This window comes from Dermacentor variabilis, unplaced genomic scaffold (genome assembly GCF_050947875.1).
Source record: "Dermacentor variabilis isolate Ectoservices unplaced genomic scaffold, ASM5094787v1 scaffold_15, whole genome shotgun sequence".
NCBI classification, from domain to species: domain Eukaryota; kingdom Metazoa; phylum Arthropoda; class Arachnida; order Ixodida; family Ixodidae; genus Dermacentor; species Dermacentor variabilis.
The window spans coordinates 1,728,523-1,743,476 of NW_027460313.1; positions in this window are offsets into that span (position 1 = coordinate 1,728,523).

The window sequence follows — 14,954 nt, forward strand, 5'->3', positions numbered from 1 at the left end:
GTTATTCAACATTGACCAAAGCAAGTTGGCTCTTAAAAATCAAGATAACTTTGCTGAGGCCAGCTACTAGGCTACCACTGTCTCTTCAGCCAGCCTGAAGTGTCTCGCAGCCATCAAAGCAGGAGTGCAAAAAAACGACAAAGAAAAGCGTGGCAGACAAAATGTTCATGGAAATCCATGTTTATGGACTGTTACACTGACTGAAAAAGATGGTGGCTTCCCAATACAGTCTTGAAGTACGTAGTTGTTTCAGTCACGAACAAACAGCCAGTTGCCCAGTCCTGCACAAGCACAGTGTACAGATGCTTATGGATTAAAATTTGTTGTGTGTGCATGTGGTGCAGTGTACCACATATAATTTTCCTGAGGCTGCAGTACACTGGGAAGACTGGTTGCTACTTCAATAGTAGGCCCTTAGAGTATTGCAGCCATTTGTTCACATTTTGCTGCAGATTGTATCAAATGTGAATACAAACTGTTTTGCAGGACATGTCAGTTCAGTTCAAGCAATTAGACAGAGTAACCCAATAAATAGTTTAAGCCTCCAAAACGTCTTAATGCAGTCCCCAGTTTAGTACAGGTTTTCACCTGATGTTTTGCCTTCTTCCATGGTATAATGCTGTTGCTTGCTAGGTACTGGTGGTTTGACGAGCACACTCTCTTGTGTTGCTATAATGACAACTTGTAACAAAGATTTTCCTTCCTAACAAACGTTTGGATACAGTGCCTGTGAGCTCATCTTTTAAGCTGTTTTTCATTCGATCTGTGCATTTACATCGAACGTAAACTACAAAATATCACTACTGAGAATAAAATAAAAACACACCTGTGTAACGATTCTGCCAAGATCGTTGGAGTGGTCAGCCACAGGATGCAACACAGGTGGAAAGGCATCCTGAGTTAAAGCAAAATAACAATCATTGTAAGATGCAGGTAAAAAATTTTATTCTGCGAGGCTTTTGGCATGTATACTAATTACCACATTTGTATGTAAAATAGTTTTCCATATTAGCTGAGCAAGGTTAACGTCTTGCCCTGTGACTGTCAGCCAGTGTTACTCATGGCAATGGTGGCGAATATGGCACATCCTTTCAAATGAAACTTTTGTGGGTTACATGAATTCAAAAGAACATAGGTTCACATAATACATGACATCTGTGGTTAGAAACATGTGTTGCATGCAGCACCAATGCCATGAGTGGCACTGCCTAACACTTCCAGGGCCAGACTTAGTACATAAAGAATGCAAATGTGCAACAAAGTGAACAGGTGGATAGCTGCTGCTATAACTCAAAGATTGCATGCATCATGCAGATGTGAATGCAGCTCCCATAAGGAGCGAGTTGCCCTTTAGTGCACTTCACTTGTCTTCCTCTTTTGTCTTCATTGCATGCTGGTGCCATATGGCAATAATGAACAAAAATTAAGCACCTCAGTTCCCATTCTTGTTTTACTACATGCTGTGAAATCATCTAAATGCGCTTAAGACTTAAGGATGTACTTCAGCCATTTTGTCTTAACAATATTTTTCTCTTGGCTTCACTACACCTTAATGTAGCGCAAATTCTAGACAATGCTTACAAAAAAACCTACTCCACACAATAACACCTTCAATTAAGATTACACAGTCTATGGCTTCGAGATGTGTACATACATACTTGATACATGGTTACAATGAAAATATAAGTGACTGTTCTAATACACACACTTAGCATACTGCATAACAGTCACCTGGTTCCAAAATTGTTTTAGAGCGCAGCTCTTTGGCGTCCGTTCCTGGGTTTCGCGTCGTCGTCGTCGTCGGCCTCGTAACCAGCTCCGCCCCCCTTTCATCCCCCCAGCGCTAGCAGCGACCGACTGATACCGCTGGATGCCGCTGAGGCCGCTAGAGAGTCAAGATAACGTGACTGCATAGAACACCGTCGCCGCCATGCAGAAAGAGGAGGAGAGGGTCCCCCCCCCCGTTCTTGTGTGGCGGATAGGGTGCTCTTCAGTTGCCGACGCGCCGGTTATTCGTTGTCCCTGAAACCAACTCCGCAGCTGGGGTTGACTCACTATTGGCGTCAGCGGCATCAGTCAGTCGCTGCTATCTCTTCCCTCCTCCCTTTATCGTGTTGTCCGCTTGCTGCGCGCGCTTCTGCCCCCATCGTTTGCCGCTGGGTGTACACGCCGCCCCCCTCCCCCCTCTTCCTGCGAGTCTCCGGTTGTCAAAGCGCCGGCTCGAACTTCATTCCTTTCTTCGCTCCTCCTCCAATGCAACCCCTGTGCGGTGGCAATCAGAGAGCCAGATCGGTGGCGGCGGATCTGTATATGTGCACCGCCCGAGCCGAAATTGCCGCTGCCGTTCGCCCTGTGCGGTGGCAATCAGAGAGCCAGATCGGTGGCGGCTTGACATAAAGACATACAGCAATTTCCTAACACTTATGCGGGAGAACATCCCGTTCCTCTCGCTCGTAACACGTCCCACGGCTGTGACAACCTCGCGAGGCACTTGTATAGATCTCGTCTTTGAGAATCAAGCATTGGTGTACCAAGTCGAACATATATCAGTCTATTTCTCCGACCACAAAGCTTCCTTCATGACTGTCAAGAACTGTTAGTGGAGTCTTTGTTAAAGGAATACGTGTGAAAAATAAAAAAAAAAAATTCTGTGATAGCGCATACATGTGTTGCTCGATTTCTTTGCCTCAATCTATCGAAAAGGTGAAACAGCTTATTTGCTGCGCTCAAATTTCGCATTAGGAAGTAACGTAATCGTCGGTAATTTTTTTGTTATCACACATAGGACAGCCACAACTATAATTTTAATTCTGGCAGTGACTTAAGTCACGGCCAAAACTTTCACAGTGCAATCAATAAAAATTTTCGAATTTAGAGCAGTTAGACATAAACAGGGCAAATAGTTTTAAAGTGTTTAATAATGAACTGTTATGGAATCTGGCGCTAGAAAGCCATGCGCCTGAAACATAGGTACTGTTTATCATATAAGCACATTCTTATATTTTTGCTTACTTTCCTAGGGATGACATCAAACAGTTTGCTTACGTGTAAATTTTGCTAGTATTAGCCCTTATCTTTTCACATTTGGCTTACTGCAGCTTTATGCGCATGCAAATGGGCCACTACTACCTTCAGCTGAAGGCCAAACACTATACTGTTCAACAAACATGCATTTTACAACACCGACAGTAGACTTAGAGAATGAGCAACTCTTATAAACAGTGCAGTTCTTTGGACACACATTGATATATATCTGTAAAACAATGATTTTTGCTAAAATGATAACTTAATCTAATTGGTACTGAGCATAATGCATCATGCAAGAAACTTGCATTTACCGGACACCACTATAGACGCTGCGACCTCTGCGGCTTCTCCACAATCTGGCATAATGTACTCAAGTTGCCTGTAAACCCTGGAAGGTGTCTAAGATACTTTAAGAAGCTCAGCAAACATGAGAAGGACCTAAAATGAAGGTCAGAGAAGCAAAGCAAATTTTTAACCATTCCTCTCTATGTTGCTATGAATGTGAAGGTGCTAGCAAATGATGTATTTGAACTGCATCTTTAGTCGTGCAATAGTAGAGAGCACATTTTTGCAATAGTTATGTCATAGAGAAGGATGACAGAAACCAATCTAATTAATATTTTTCTAAACTTGCACGAAGTTTTCGTCATTATGCTGATGCACACACCTGCATACCTCTACTGTGAAGTCTTGTTTCAGTTTCTTATTTTATTGTTACATAGTAATTTACATCATACACTTGTCCTGAAATACATCACTTTGGGCTCCTTCAGTATTTTTTTTTCTTACTCGAACACATATGCCTATACAGGGGAAGTACTCAAATATATGCAAAACTGCCACAGGACTGGTCACTCAAGGTCGACATGATTGTACAGCGCAAAAGACGAGGACTGAAGGAAGAACACAACACAGGCGCTGTCACACACACTCAAGGCACTTTGCGAGATTCTCAGGCTTCTTTCATGCTCCTAAAGACATTATGTAGCACATATTGAGCCACAGAAAGCTGTACTGGGAAATTTTCATGTTGCTCTACAATTTTATAATTGAAACTTTTTTATCTAATTATAATATTTGATAAGTTGATTAATTGATCAAGGCTAATTAGGTAATTAGGCAAAATGCAGCAAATCCAAGTATTTCCAAGAGACAGGAAACAACATTACGTAGGTTCTCTGCAGCTAGGTGGCATTTGCATATTTTTTTAAGTTTGCTAAAGTTACATGGCATAACCTGCATACGTCCCATGGAACAGGTGTCACACCAATCACTCTAAGTGATGCCACTAAACTAGCCATTGCACTTAAAACATACAGGGTAAAAAAAGTAAACTCTAGGTAAGAGCATACCAAGGCCTCTATTGCTGAAAAGGGAAACTGATGGGAGGCGTCTGATCTCCGGCTATGAAGCTGCTTCATCCTCGCAGCTGGCAATGAACCGGCCGCAGCCGCAGCCCTGAAATAAAAGAGAAATATTTGACACTACAATGATCCCACAGAACACGAAAAAGCTGGTGGCAAGTTTATCTTGGAGAACATCTGCTGCTACATTAGGTTTTGTATATTGGTCAGCTTATTGTTAAACTGAGCTTGCCAAAATTTTATATCTTAATGGCTTTGCTCTTTACAAACTAAAAGCTTTGCCCAACTCATGCACTTATGCACTACTTAAGCTATGAGATGTTTACTGATCCCTTACAATGAATGGCTTCTAAGACAAATTACTTCACACAAAAGGATGCATAACTTATGAGTGTTACTGACATTAAACACCAAGGTAGTACCTCTTTATAATAGATAATGGTGGACTTCAAGCACATTTTTCTCACAGATACAGGTTGATCGGTCTGCCTTAATTTTTCACCAGCAGCAGAAATTTTATTAATACTCGTGCAATATAGGATGACGCTGTGATGTGTGATATGATCCTGAGTTGATATGATATGATCTGATATGATCCTGATTTGGCACCTAGAATTCAAAACTGAATATCTGTACCCAATACGCAATGGCACAGCAGCAAAGTAATTAAACATTAAACAAGTCCAGGTATCCAGTGCACAGCGCCAGCTGTTGAATAACAACATTGCACAAGCATCGACTATATAGATATATCGTAGTATGGTGCACGGCAGGCGTAGTGGCGGCCTCAGCAAAGAACACAGCCATGGAGCGACGCGCCCGTATGAGCCATCGCCGGCAATTCTATCGCGTAAATTGATATATCTCGTCACGGCACAGGCATCGTTTTCTGGCCGCCGAGGTGCCGGCGCCACTGATACTCACCTGCTCCGGCCGTCGCCGTTCAAGTGACGGCGTATCCAGTAATCTGAACCCAAGCAGGACACCTGTTACCGCCAAGCAGTACGCTAACAATAAAGAGGTTCTTATACTCTGACCGGCAGCTCACGCAGCGTTGACCCGCAGTGCCGTTGGAAGCTCACCACACGCTTTTAATTTTACCACAAACGCGCAGCCGGCATTTCACGCCCGCAGATCAAAGTCGACGGGCGCAGGCTCTACATGCTACGCGCCGCAGTCGCGCACTGCCTGCACAATCAGCGATGTGGGCGCGAAGAGACACAGGCGATAGCACGGAGCGTACTGGCAAATGTGCACAATGCGCCTTTAGTGAGCGACCTACTGCACACAATCGCACGAGCTAGGGGATTGGCGCCACGTACGCGCCAGCTAGCAGATACCGCGCACGAAGAAGCGCCGCCGGTTCTCGCTCAAATGATCGCTGTACAAACACTCATACACGCGCACCGCAGTAAACCCTTAACGAGCCGCCACATTTTTCAGGCCGCGGTTAGGCGGCGAAGCTTCGCTCACCTCGCACTGCACGTAACTATTATGGTAGTGGCTTGCGCTTCGGGGAACATGTCGAATGCTCACATCCACACAATTAATGACGCGCCAAAGTCCGTCATCATGTAAAATACCCTTTTTAAAGTACACCCGCTTGACTCTAAGCACTCAAGTCGCCTCGATTACGACAAAGCTCGAAGAAACACAGTGATCGTGCAAAATGGTTCTGGACGGCCACCTGTCGCGACATGTTGTATTGACACCTTCAATAAGTCATATCAGCGCGTCTCCTCACTTTGAACACATGCACACTCATATAACGTGTAATAATCGTTCAAAGTCACTTACCGTGGAGTCTTGGGGGTTCAAAGCTGTGAGAAACAACAACCACGGTAGAAGAATGCGCCGTCGCTGACAACGGCTGCTCCTTTGCGGCTTTCAACGCACGCGCGCGCGCTCCGAAGGCTTGTGCTCCTCCGCGCGCACTTCCGACCGTTCCGACTTTCGGCGTCCTGTGCAGCGCCAAGACGCGGCTACTCCGAACAGAAAAACAGCGCCGACACACATCGCGCGGGATATCTCGAATCTGACTGCAGAAATAATCCTACTGAAATTGTCGCTGCGGCTCACTGCCTTGTTGGTCACGGCTGAGTTATTCTTTTCTCTATTTGGCTCGTCTCAGATATGGGTGTATTTCAACACTCCCACTTTCCCGTACGCCACCGTTGTTCCTTGAAAACCCCCATTTTACAACCGCAATGCCCCTTCAAATGGGGTCGGGGTTATAATAATGGTTCTAGCTTATTTTACTTCTCGTGGGAGTACTCATTTTAGGCTAGGGAGAAAAAATGGCATATCAACTGTTAAAACGCCCATATGGGCTCATTTGTGTTTACAGTGAGCGCTTACCGCATAAGTTTCCCGGTAAAGATAACTGTTGCGGAAGTTGCGGCGGCGACGGTGGCTTGACTGTGGCATGCGAAGCAGGGAGTAACCACCTTCGTACGCAAAATAAGAACCCGCCTAGCAACTGATTTGTGTTGTGTCAGTGCTCAGGGAAGGCGACGTATAGTTAGGACTCCGAACGAGCAACGTGCATACGACGCGCGGCCAATTTCTCTCCGGCCCACTCTTCGCACGAAGTGGCGGCGCAAGCCAAGTCGCAGGCCGTCGAAATGTCTTAGGCTAATTATTCGGTAAAGTGCTTCTGAATGTCGCCACGTGGATGATTTCAACCTACGTCGCAATGGCTACTCGTTCTAGTAGTAGTTAAAAACTTCTCTGTCCAACCACCTTCACGGCGTGGAGTGGAACAATCTTTAACGCCGTTAAGAGCCCCTTGTCGCAAAACATATCTTGTCGATGTAAGCGTCGGCGTCGGCGGACTTGTCCATGGGCGAAAATTTCCGTGTATATTTAGTCATATGTATATGTTACGCCTTGCTATATGATGTGCGGTATATGCGGCTTCTATTGACAATTCTGTCGATAAAGTTGCTCATAACTTGTCTTAAATTCTTGACAAGGATATTGCTCGGAAATTTAGCAATGACAGCCCAGAAACAAATATGAAAGAAAACGGCGACAGCTCCGGCCTTTCATGCTGAATATTCTGGGGCCTAAATATTAAAAGTGCGAAAAAGTAATGGGAACGAGCAAATGACGCAATTTTTCTGGCGCCGCTGTGCACACCCTTCGAGATCGGCCCACGCAAGAGGCGGCGTTTCTATCAAAAAGCTTGCCTTCATGCGTAGCACTCGCCCCCAGCGTTTCCGGGTAACGATTACGGGCACATAAGCTGCACGGATCTTTTAATGCTATCGCGTCCCACTTTTAAACACAAAGTTTAAGCGTCCTACAAGTTTTTTGTTTGCCAACGGACGCGGACACGAAGAATGCCGAACAAGTACAGGCTAACAGCTGCGCACAAGTATCATTTTGGGTTCGGGTTCAGCTCCATCCAAAATTGCGGTTCGGATACGATTTTCGGTTCGCACTGGGGTTCAGTTCGACACCCTGCTCTCAAACAAAAAAAAGCACTCCTTAGTTCCCGACTACCATAATCACGTGTATCGATTCAGCGCAGCTGGTTTAATTTACCTAGCGGGCTCTCTGCCATGTTGGTAGCGAGGCCCTGGGCTGAAGGCCCCAAAACACCCACCACGCAAATTTATTCAACAATAGAATGCTTTCCCCCTTCTATAGCCTTTACGAAATCCTTTTATTTCACCTCAGGATGGAACACACAACAGCGCGTACGTAACTGATCGGGTTACCAATATCGTTGAGAAATGTCTGTGGAAAAGATAATGTACAATGACCCGCTAAGGTCAAAATTGGTGCTGCCGTCATATTATTGAACAATACGAGTGTGGGTTCCCGAGTTTGCAAGAAATTTGAAGAGAAAAAAAATCTTCGCTGCAACCATTATATCGCCTTAATGATCACAAGCTGAGAATCGTCCGCTGAAAACCACAAGAAACTCACCGATAATTCTTTATGTACAGTTAAAGTACATTTGTAGGCGTCAAATTTCAACAACATCATAAATACGTTAGCCACAAAATAGAAGAATAACGATTGCACGTCTGTTAAAAACGTGACATGATCTCGACGACCTGACGCTGTTTCTAACTTGATCTTCACTAAATGTGCGATAAAACATGTACATCGAAGTTAAAAACAAAGCTCTGAGAAATTCAGCCTAGCAGGAATTGATACATCCTTTTGCTGGCCCCATTTGCGCCAAGCCAGGCGTTCTGACACTTAAGACAGCACCTGCTACCACAGATATTTTGCCCCACCAAACCTCTTTAGCATACAGTGCAGGAGAAATTTTTTCACAAATTATCATGAAAAAATCGGGCTTGACGTCCCGGTTCTCTTCATCGTACAGCTAGTCCTGCGCATGCCTATTCTGAACAACTGGAGTCCGGTTCACGACAACATGCAGTCGGGAGAGGCGCAAAATGCCACATGATAGAGGCTAGGCGAAAGTCAACGCATTGTAATCCGGTCCTCTACAAGATATCTTCGAGGCACAGGTACGACCGTACCTTCATCCAGTAGTCGAAGTCAATTTTATCCAGCTGACGAGGGTGGACGCTTCCACTTGGGTTGCGACAGCACTCGACTGCCGCTGGCGACACCAGCGATGGCCAGGAAGTTCGCGTCCATGTATCGTCACTGGGGAGCGATCGTCTCGCCCGCTTCTGTTTTGGTCAGGTCCGCCAGTGCCGACACGCGAGCGAGTAGCTCTCAGCTGTCGCGCCCCTGCTAGAAAGCCGGGGCCGATCGTCTTGAAGCTGCAGCCGGGAGGCACGACGAACCACCTCGCGTCTTGCAGCAGGGACAGGTTCATCTGCAAGGCGTCGCGTATGTCGAATACATTCTGTTCACAGTCTCGCTGTTTGTAGTCCATCCTGCTCGAGAGCGTGTGGTGGTTTGCTTGGCCGCCCGACAGCTTTACCAACGGGAAGACGCCAGATTGCGGCAACACCGCACTGGACGTGAGATGGTTAAGTGTACTCGTAGTGCATAGCACGTCACTTAAGGTGGTCGCCGCGTGGTAATCGAACGTCCAGCCACTGAAGATCAGCGAGCAGAGGCTGCGGCTCTAGCCCATGTCTCTGACCAGCGTCATAGACGGCGACGTCTCCGTGGGGAGAGTCAGCGGTGCTTCCCGCTCTTTGCCACAGCTGGCGAACACGGAGGCGTTGCCACATGGTCGGCTGGTGGGTTTCTTGAACTGAGGCCAGGAAAGTGGAACGGGCGTTTCGAATGTCGCTTGCCAGGTCTTGGGACCCTTCTGGAGATAGGCGACCAGGCTGTCAATCACAGCGTAGAATCCTTCGAACTCTGCCCTGCTTCCGTGGCCTCTGACGCCGATTTGCTTTGAGAAATTCGTCATACCCGGCTGTTTTTCCGTGCCGGGGCTCAGGAAATCCTCCGTCAAGTTTACTTTAAGGCTGAATGACAGCTTTTTCAGCGTCTGATGTCCCACGATCATTTTCGTGATTTCTCCCAAGTTGTCAACGGGAGCCAGAGAGATGCTGACGTAAATTTTGGCGAGTGTTGCTTTACGCAAAGTAACAGGTGCGAGTGAAAACTGGAGACCTGCGGTGGCGGTAGTGCACGTGAAGTTCGACCTCTCTGTTTTCACACTGCCGCTCAGCACCCTGGAGAAGTCCCGGAGGTCCGCGTTGTTCAAGTCAAAGTTGCACATCACGAACGTCTTGATCGGCGCGCACCGATCGGCGACGGCCGCGAAGAACGCTGTGTATCCGTGCGGCTTTACGTACGTGCAACGCGCACGGCGGCTTAGCACGAGCTCATCGAGGTCGTCCACCACGTAGCAGGAGTCGGCTGTCGCAGACAGCTCGTCGATGTAAGCGTTGCTTGTGCCATGGTTCTCGGCGCAGCAGTGTATGAGCCGCTCAGCCTCAGGCACGTCGATCCAGTTTGCGAGGAAGACGAGCGTGCACAGGCCCTCACACCTGACCAACAGCTCGCACAGCATGTGCACGCCAACGCTCGAGAAGTACACGTTCATGAGCTCCCGCAAGTATAGCGTGGTCACCGTGGAACGGAGTGCGTTTGTCAGTTTCCTGGATGGGTAGTCGATCAGCTGGTAGTAACTGATCTGGCCGTGCCCTAGGTTACCGCTTAGCTGAATGCCGTCCCTCATGAAAAGGTGGTTTTGCGAGATGTTCGAAGAGCGCAGCTCCACGAAGTCAATGGAGGGGTGTTCCACGAGCAGCCAGTAGCGCCTGCGTTGTAATTTGCACGTGACGCGAACCACGCGTCCGCACGGGGAAGCCAGTAACAGCGAACTTGGTCTCAGTTCGCGTGGGTCGATGTTGACGATGGAACGGAATCCTTTGCGGACGGACAGCTCAGCATGGAAGAAGCAGCCGTCGGCCTCGCTTCCCGCGCGTGACTTGTCGTGATCCCCCCGGCAATGGCTCAAGATGTTCACCAGGTGGCGAAGGTTGGAGAAGACCTGGCTGGCCGTCGGAGACACGCTGGGATAGTTGTTGACCAGGTACACGGCATAATCGTGCAGGCGGCCCCTCCATGCTTTAATCTCGCAGACCTGGAAACAAACTCCTGTTGTACTTGTACGACTCTCCTCTTATTGCATAGCGATAGCGCCCGATTGCTACGGCACGTGCCACAAGTAAGCGTAGCCGATAGGACGTTCACGGGCTACTACTTCTTGTGCATCCGAGCGCGCAATTACGCGCTTTGACAGCAGTCTCGCGACGGTATTCCAAATAGGCTCTCTTAGACAGCCCCATCGAGCACAATGTATGTTTGTAAGCAAAGAGCCCTGGCTTCGACTAGCACATGTAAAGAAACAATAGTACCCGAACAAATTGATTATCCGCTTCCTCGCCATTTCCCTCTTTGAAGAATATTAATCTCCAAGTAGCACTCGAAAAATTGCTCAGAAGTTTTCATTTCATTTTTGAAGTTCACATCTGTTCAATTTGTCGAAAATATCTTTCCTAACTGAAACTGACATTATCGAAGTTACCTATGTTACGGCACAATGTGCTGATTGTTTGCTTAAGCATCATGTTTAACGGTAATGGGTCATTGCGATGGAAGCTGCCGCTGACGTCAGACAATCACGAGTGTTGCCTGTTCCTTCTCGGGGCAGTATCGAAGGCCTCAAAACAGGTCTTAGCATGCACTCCGGTGCAAGATAATTACCACTATTAGTGTAAGGTGTCAGAAACATTCATGTTTCTTCATGCACGATGTAAGATTTCATTTTGTAGAAGAACACATTAGCTGATTTTGTCTTTAAACCTGAACACAAAGAACAAAGAACATAGACCACCAGCCGTGAATATTCTGTGTGCAATAGAAGAGTCCCAACTCTTACGTGAAGGACATCGCACCTTGCATAGCGTTGTATTGCACATTCATATACGCAAGCTGTGTTGCAAGGGCAAGGCAATTGAGTAAAGAAATTATGACTATATAAACGGTATAGTTCTGTTTTGGCTCTGTCCTGCAGTGACGTGTATAGCCCATCGCGTAAGCCGTGGCCATTCTTAGGTACTGTGAGCATAAATTCAAACGCAACCAAATAGATACCGGCTGGCCTGCGTTATTGCGTTTCGAGCTTTGCCTGTATGTGTAACAGTGGCCTAATTCAAGCCACATTACGTGCTAGCTGAGTAGAGACCATTCTCAAAGTCTGGCTACCGAACAATTGCACATAACCATCCCTCTTGGTTACGAGGAACAGGTGTTCCGATTAGGTTTTTATTGTTCGCGTTTAAATTTATACGGAAGGACCATTTAGCTTGAACTACGAGTTAGAATTTGGCGTTAACGTTAGGACGATGATAATGCCGCCACCATCGGAATGCGACTACCTCGAGCGAGAATCGTACCCACAACCTCGCGCTCAGCAAGAGCGCGTCACGTATGCGTACTAAACCGCTGCCGCGTGTGACAAAGGTTTTATTCATCGCAGCGAGTGACGAAGCTGAGAGTAAGTGAAGGGCCTCACGCTTCCTCTGGAGCGTCGCCGTCGCTTCAGGTCCGTCGGCATCGTCGACCGCGGATCTCGATCGCCTCCAGGTTCGGACGCAGAGCTGGTCGAAATCCCTGCAGAACGGAGCAGAAGCTGGTTGCTGCGTCGTGGGTCTCGTGGTTCAGCGAGGATCTGCGCGATTTCGTGGGCGCGCCTTGCTCGTGGCACGCTTCTCGCGCGGTTGCCTCACGAGCGCGAGTCCGAAAAGGATGAGGAAGCGAAACACCGCTAGGTCAAGCTGTGCACGTGTGGACTATGTCTATGTTAAATGTCAGACTCGCTCGCGAAAGCTTCCCTGGATGGCCCAGTAGTACTCTTTTTTCCAGTCACGATGTACGGCTCTCAGTATTATTGAGTTGTGACTTCCAGCACCTGTAACACCTCTCGGAGTCTCAATGGTGTCTATCAAGGTACTATGAAGTTGCACTTAAAAGATTTAGCATGCCGAATTCTGCAGTTAAATATTTATTTGCAGCGGGAAGTTCTAACGCAGTCGCCTCTCTGTAATTTCTGCAACGAAGCAGATACATTTGATTATTTATTCTTGTTATGTCGTCTATTCTCCTTACAAATAAAAGACGTCTTTAGGCTGCATCACGAACTCGGATATTTACTTAGTTCGCCATTTATACTATCTATCTATCTATCTATCTATCTATCTATCTATCTATCTATCTATCTATCTATCTATCTATCTATCTATCTATCTATCTATCTATCTATCTATCTATCTATCTATCTATCTATCTATCTATCTATCTATCTATCTATCTATCTATCTATCTATCTATCTATCTATCTATCTAGCGCCTTGTCTGGAGATTGGGCCTTTGGCCAAATCTGCAGGCAGGCAGAGCGCGTTCTGCGACCGGCCAAACTACAAGTCAGGAAAGTAAGACTCAAGTGGTTCCTGGCGCACGCGGGCAACGCGTCAGAACGCAATGAGAACCATAATGAGACGGCACACGCAGCGGTGCGAGCGCTAACTAACCGCGCACCGGCGACAGACCATCCGACATGGTTCGGAACAAGCAATTTGTAATAGAAAGTGATTTGTGCCATAATTTTATATTCTCGTTCTTTTTTTTTTCTTGGGCATTCCTATGCAAAATTCTTACTCTTACTTCATTCATCATCAAGTGAATTTGGTATGATTTCTATTCTGTTTCTTTTCTTTAACTCTTATATTGCTTTCAATTTATTCCGTGTATGTAATTTTTTTAATGTACCGCCAGCATTTTGGCCAATCTCCCATTTGGTTATGGACTGTAATATAGAAATCAGCATCAAGGCGTGCGCTCGAAAACAAAAGATTTGAAAAATTCGTTTAGGAGGATAGTTACAGGGTAAAATGTTGCTTCGCAATCAACAACAGCAAAGCAAACAGAAATGGAAGAGGTAAGCGGAAACTTGGGCTTGTAGGAAGCGTGATATTATAAACGAAATGTAAGTCTCGCACGAATGGCGAATCATTGATAACGATATGAAACTATAAAAGAAGTACACGAAATACAGTTAGTAGTTTCATCAGCAGCATCTAGTGCAGGAAATCTTCGCGTGTTAAATAAATAAGCATAGTGTCACACAGGCACAGCCAGAAATGATCCAATCTCTCTCGTAAGGTTTGCTCTCGTTTTCTACAAAAACGGCACGGGCTGGACTCGTTATATAATAGTTTTCTTCTTCTGCTTATGTGGCCTTGCACGAAATTGGGAGGTCACTCGCACGTGCGACTTCAGTGCACGCATGCACGCAAACTAAAAAGGGAGAAAAAAAAGAAAAAGAAAGCTGCATAAGCTGACTTTGTACTGAGCATTGACAAGTCAGTAGTCAGCGGTGTACTACAGCAGTTTTAGCAACCTGGCATCTATATGCTGCATTCTTGCAGATGAAGCTGGTCTGTTGCTTTTAGTTACATCTTTCGCGGGAAAAATTTACAATAAATATTCCGACATAACCCATCTCACGATGACTGTCGACGTTAATGCGATTAGCATTCAAGGAATGTTCCGGCACAGCGGATTGCTGATGACAAATTTAATTGAAATGTGTATGCGTGATCTTGAAATTTACATTGCTTCTAAATACTGTCTTCGGGAACGTAGTATCCAGCTGCGACACGCTCACTAGGGTCGGTGATGACCATGACGACGGCTTTATAATGAGGACGCAGTGTGGGTCTTGAGAAGGCCACCACCTGACGATAGTCCCAAATTGAGTGTATGATTCCCCGTTCCCATTGATTTGACGAACAGCTCAAGCCCCTGTTGAGTATAGCATTGGAATCAGCACAATTACAAATGTCGCTGTGCGGGGACCCGAGGTGAGACTCGTCCAGAACTTGTAGGCGTGGGCTTCGAAGGAGACTAAGCACGTCCTCGACCACCACAAACCAGAGCCAGTTCCTTCGGGCTCCGGATGTCACATGTGGGCGCATTCTCTTGTCTCGCCGAGCATGCGGGCACTCATGAAGAGAAACGCTGCACAAAAACAAGCATAAACACATCTAATTTGATGACCGCGGAAACGCGCTGTCACAACTCTGGAGTGAGGAAGCGCGG